Source organism: Lissotriton vulgaris, chromosome 3_1, assembly GCF_964263255.1.
Source record: "Lissotriton vulgaris chromosome 3_1, aLisVul1.2, whole genome shotgun sequence".
Taxonomy (NCBI): domain Eukaryota; kingdom Metazoa; phylum Chordata; class Amphibia; order Caudata; family Salamandridae; genus Lissotriton; species Lissotriton vulgaris.
The window spans coordinates 1,087,367,412-1,087,374,030 of NC_141689.1; positions in this window are offsets into that span (position 1 = coordinate 1,087,367,412).

Sequence of the window (6,619 nt, forward strand, 5' to 3'; positions counted from 1 at the left end):
ACAGGATTACCCAAAACATTTGCCGAGGTGTTGGAGGCACAGAGGGGAGGACTGCCGGGGAAGTCAAGGGAGCGTCAGCAGGCAAGATAGCAGGAAATCCCACAGGAGAAGAGGCGGCCCGTGTCTGGAAAATACTTGGCGTTCTCGTCCAGAGAGTGAGAAGCTTGAGCTGTGGAGCGAGAGAAGCAAGGAAGACAAGTCAGGTTTCTGCCTCTACTGCAGCCACATGAGCCAGGTACGAGGGGATGAAAATAGCCAGGGGAGGATTGCACTGGATTTAATAGAAGGGTGTAAGGAAGGTGAACAGCAGGTTGAACATAAGATAGAGGCTGAAAAAGATAACTGCTTAGAGGGCAGTGGAGCAGGAGTGTTTGATTTATTTTCAAAGACAAAATTTGAGGCAGAAGGGAAAGATCGGGGGAAGAAAACGGAACTTGAAAAAGGAGTGATATCAAGCTACTGCCTTAGAAATAGGCAGTTTTCTAAAAGAAGTTATACACAACCTCCTAAACAAGTAACCCTGCCTATTCAGAAAAAATACAAGAAAAGCTCTACTAATAGGGAGCCAGAGCGTCAACCCAAACCAAGACCAGACAAAGCAGGAGCCCTCTCTGAACACAAACTTAAGATCACACCCTCACTGAGATCATTCTTTAAAGTGCAACAACCCTTGCAAATAGTGGGGAAAAGCCCTCGCATTCTGCTACCCCCCCAAATTGAAGAATCTCCCAAAAACCTGATTGATATAGATTCGAAAATGAGTACGGAATTAAATAGTGATATAAATATACAAAGTGAAAATACGGAAACTCCTGAGAATGTACCTAACCGTCCCGGAACCACCGTAATTGAATCTGCCGCAAGTACATCCAATTGTCCCCCAGACTATCCTCCTCCTCAATCTTTCCTAGAGCAAACTGGAAAACTCATGGAGAGTTTCATGGAGAAAGTTCTAGGAGAGATGAAAGAAAGATTCTTGGTATCCGAGTCTAATCAGGCCAAGATCCAGGAAGTATGCGAGACCTTAGAACAAAAGCTGAATTCACTGGGAGATAGAGTGGCTGCAATAGAATCAGAGGTGGTGTCACTCAATAAAAGAGTTGAATCTAACCAGTCAGAGATAAGAAAATTAAGGGGCTCGGATAAAGCCACCAAAGAAAAACTGGAATCCCTTGAAAACCAGGCAAGAAAAAATAACCTTAGGATTTTAAATGTACCAGAAAATCTAGAAGGGCAGGACATAAAAAACTTCTCTATCTCTCTGCTTGAAGAATTCTTTCCATGGACAAAGGATTTGAACTTGAGTGACGATATTCAAAGAGTACACCGAGACCCGTTCAGAAAGAGTAGAGACAGAAAGACGCCTAGAAGGATTCTAATAAATTTCAAAACATACACTCTAAAAGAGAGAATCCTAAGTGAAGGTTTAAAAAGCAGCTCCCTAAAGAAAGACAACTGGACCTTTAGGATACGTTCGGATATGTCAAAAGCCACACAAGATAGACAATGGGAGTTAGGTCAATATATGGCCGAATTGAAAACTCTAGGGGCAACGGTCCAAATGAGATTCCCCGCCGCACTGCGAATCATGTGGCAGAACAAAATGCATAACATCAGAGAACCAAGTGAGGTGGAGGAACTCATTGAACAGATTAAGACTAAGCTACGCACTGAAACATAAATATAAGGATAGGTAACGTTTTAAAAAAAGATAAGTGTGGATCTCGAACAGGGCGAACAAAACGCCCAAAAGAAAGACGGGAGGCTTCCTCGGGGTGGGCGAAGATAAACACAGAAAAAATATAAAATCAAGTAAAAAAGACACCATGGGTGGGGAGCAAACTAGGGAAAAAACTGAAAAAAAAGTATCCTCAAGAACGAATCAATGGAGTACACAAGAGAACGAGAAAAGAATGGAATTCAGGAATAAAAACTTAACAGAAAGAAAAGGCCATGTCTAATTCAGTGAAAGACTTCAAAATCTTGTCATGGAATGTAAATGGGCTCAGAACACCGAGTAGACGGAGGAGAATCTTTGAATATTTAAGATTAGTGGATAGTGAAGTCATCATTCTGCAAGAGACCCATCTCTTAAGCCAAGAATGGGTACATATAATAAAGTCACTGAACTGGATAGATTCTTACGTCTGTACAAACCAAAATTGCAATATAAAGGGAGTTGCAATACTCTTTAAAAAAACACTTAATGCAAGAATTATACAGAAAACAGTAGACAGCAAAGGCAGATGGGCTGTAGCAAGAGTGAAGATATATGGAAATAACCTAATAATAGCGGGATACTACGGTCCAAATATTGATGACTCAAACCCTCTACAAAACTTATACTCAGAGCTATTAACAACATCCGACCCAATTCTGCTCGGGGGCGATTTTAACATTATGATAGATCCTAAATTAGATAGAGCCCCTCCAGGAAGGCAATCAAATTTACCAAAAATGAGAGAATGGCTTAATATTTATAAAAGAGACTTAGAACTGATCGATATGTGGAGAGAGAAAGGGAAAAAGGAGCACCCATTTACCCTACATAACAAAAAATTAGGACACAAGTCCAGAATTGACTATTTTCTGATCAGCAAAGACTTTCATAGAAGCATCAAAACTCTGGAGCATTTGCCCGAACATTTGTCTGACCACTCAGCGGTTCAAATAACAGTGCACTTTGAAATAAAGAAATCTCAATTTAGATGGACAATAGATCGCACTCTCTTTCTGGACCCAAAAATAAGGGAAGATCTGAACATAACCTCAGCAAACTTTTTTGAGGATAATAAAGTAGGTACCTCAGAGCAAATTACCTGGGATGCCTACAAAGCAACCATCAGAGGCAAACTTATAAGCCTGGGGGCCCACAGAGCAAAAATTACCAAGCAAGAGATTAAAGAAAAGGAAGAGAGTATAAGTCAATTAGACGTACGAATCAACATAGAACCGAATCCCGAAACAAGAAACACATTGGAAAAGGAAAGAAAAGATTTAAGAGGGAAGCTAGCAGATTACCTCGAAGACAGAGTTAGAACTAAATGGGAAGCTAGTAAACTTGCCACCCACGAGTACGGTGAGGGATGCGGAAAATTACTGGCCTGGAAAACTAAAACGGAACAGACTAGAAACAAAATAGACAAAATACAATTAAGCAATCAGCCTGGGACATCGTCGGAAGAGTCAGAAATCAAGCAGGAATTTGAAAAATTTTTTTCAAATCTATATATGGAAGATTCCTCCTCTACTCCAGAGCAATTAGAAGAATATCTGGATTCTCTAAATTTGCCGAGATTATCAGACCTGGAAAAAGAAGAACTAAACGCAGAAATTACAATGGAAGAAGTAAAATCAGTCCTGAAATCTTTGAAAAAAGGGAAAGCTGCTGGGCCTGACGCTCTTCCAAATGAACTATACTCAGCATTAAAAGAAACTATAACCCCCCCTCTAACAAGTTTACTAAACAAAATATATAGGGATAAAGAAAAAACCCCGGATACCTGGCATGATGCCATTATAAGTCTTATTCTAAAACCAGGAAAAAACCCCACAGCCTGTGAGTCTTATAGACCCATATCCCTACTAAACTGTGATTATAAAATTTTCACAAAAATAATAGCAGACAGATTAGCTCGGGTAATGCCAAACTTGATACATCCAGACCAAAAGGGCTTTATAAAAGAGAGGCAAATATTTAACCTAACCCACGAACTTTTTGCAGCAGTTGACTTAGCTACCAGTGAAAAAATACCCCTCACAATAATAACTTTTGACGCTGCTAAAGCGTTCGATCGAGTTAACTGGTCTTTTCTAAACAGACTTATCAATAAATATAATCTGGGTCAAAACTTTAGTCAACTAATATCTGAGACTTATAGAACCCCGAGAGCAAAAATCCTAGTTAATGGGAATCTAACTAATAATTTTATAATTCAAAGAGGAACAAGACAAGGGTGTCCTTTGTCTCCTTTGCTCTTTAATCTATATATTGAACCCTTGGCAGCCACATTAAGAAACAACGAATCAATAATCCCTTTTAAACATCAGGATTGGATCAAAAAAGTGGCCTTATATGCGGACGATTTAATGATTTTTACAGGGAATTATCAAAACTCCTCCTCAGCAATAAACAAGGTAATTTCAGAGTTTGGGAAGGTATCTGGATATTTAATAAATGAATCAAAAACTGAATCAATGAGCTGGAATACACAACAAAATAACCAATACACAAAGGATAAACTAAAATACTTGGGTATAATTTTAGTAAAAGATCTCGAAAAAATCCCCGAAATAAATTTGAGTAAGATCTCGTTAGAAATGAAAAAGCTTCTGAAGGTATGGGATAAGCTACCTTTAAACATGATAGGAAGATCTAATTTGGTGAAAATGTCGATCCTTCCTAAATTTACCTACCTTTTTAATGTCATACCATTGGAGTTTAAAAATAACCAGTTGAAAAAAATACAAGGAGATATAACGACTTTCATATGGGCGTCAAAAGGCTCAAGGATTGCCTGGAACAAAATGAGAAGAAGGAAACTACAAGGTGGAATAGCCAGTCCAGATATTATGGAATACTATAGAGCTTTTCAATTTAAGAATGTAAGATCATTGGTGAACAGCTATGTTTTTTACCCTCAATATCTCCAAATACTAACAAATAAAGTTGACCATTTCCTGTTTAAATTTGGACATCCCAAATTCTTTAAAAAAATAAAATTAAAGATACTAAAAAATATGGCAAAACTCTGGTATCAAGTAAGAAGCGCATTAAACATTCCTTACTATAGTTATGCTGCCCCTATATGGGACTCACCAGGCACACCTGAATGCCTAAAAGACGCCCTAGCAACTCCTCTAAGAACGGCAGGAATCAACAAATGGGGACAACTGATGACAGAGAACTCAATAGTATCATGGGAACAACTTACAGAAACCACTAAAGGGACCCTTTCAAAATTTAAATATTATCAACTTACAAGCTGGGCAAGCTCCCTGTTGGAGAAAAAAACGGGAAATGTAGAAATAGAGAAAGAGATCATGAAGACCTCCCCAATAAAAAAGGAAATCTCTATATGGTACTGGGCTATAATCACGCCAAGAGATGATGACGTTTCATTATCGGAATCGACTTGGAGTAAAAGCATCATAGACTCAGACCTCGATAGCTTATGGAAGAAATCATGTGAAAAATGTTGGAATATCATTAAACCAGCACGTTTAAAGCGAAACCACTTATTCACACTGCATAGGGCATATTGGACACCAAATAAACTGTCAAAATTCAAAGGAGCAAGTATAAAATCCTGCCCCAAGTGTGGACTAGAGAAGGCGGACGACATACATATGTTTCACAGATGTCCACGACTAGAACCCTTCTGGCAGGAAGTAGGTAACACGATATGTCGGACATTGGGAACAAACCTAAATGTAAGTACAACATTAATTATTTTTGGGATATGCACTGAGCTAAATGTAAGTAACGAGAGGTTAACCAAAAAACAAGAAAATTTATTATTTGTCTTGATACTTCTTGCCAGAAGAGAGATTTGTCTGAACTGGATAAAGCCAACGCCTCCGCTGCATGGAGATTGGCTTAATTCCATTATTACCATTAACAAATTAGATAGAAAGGGGAAACTCTCCAAAAAATTTAACTTTTGGGAAATTTGGGAAAACTACTATACTAATTAATATACAAGAGAAATTTGATTAAAACAACTTGTCCGATGATTAAAGCGGTGACAATAATTCAGATGGGAATAATTTCCATTGAGTAGCCAAAAAAGGCTAGCTCTCCTTCCTTGCCGCCATGAATTATTGAATATGGTAAAGGATACAGGAGGACTATAACATGACAGTTCCACCAAAGGGGTACTCTATGTGGCCGGAAAATATGAGAAAAGAGTGAAGGAATAAAAGTGGAAGTCTTAAAGTTCTCTATTGTAATCCGTATACATTCATTCGCAAAATGAGGATATAAGAAAAAAAAAAAAAAAAAAAAAAAAAAAAAAAAAAAAAGAACAGTAGATGTTTCAGCACCCAAGCTGACGTGCTGCATAGCTAAATACATGTAAGATCCCAAAGGCGAAACCGATTGCATTGCAAATGCTTGTTTGTTAAACTGAAAGATATCCGCAAAGTGAGAGTTTCTTAAAGAAAAAACTGAAACAATGATCCTGATAATCCTGGGGGGTTTGCCTTGTGTATCAGAACCACTGTTAGTTGTCCCAGTCTTGGTTTGCCCTGCCTTTAGACAAGGAAAATAACTGATGGCCACTGTGGCCCAGCAGTCCAGTGATGGACAGAACAGTGAGTCAAGGGTTTTTATACAGCTTGAAGCAGATTAGGGTCTACTGACAGAAGGAAGGTGGTTCTACCACCTCTAAATAAGGGGGAGGTATGCGAGTTTGGTGGGGTCGGATCATTGTCAATTTATTACTGCGAACATTCTCCACCAAACTCTACAGGTGGCCCATGTGTGTCGAAAACACGTGGCAAAGAAATGTACTCCCTCTCATTTTCTATCAATCCCATCCGTAACATGCACAGGTTGGGATCTCTTGTGTCGAGGGATGATTCTTTTTTGAAAAAATGTGCATACTTATTTCTGCTT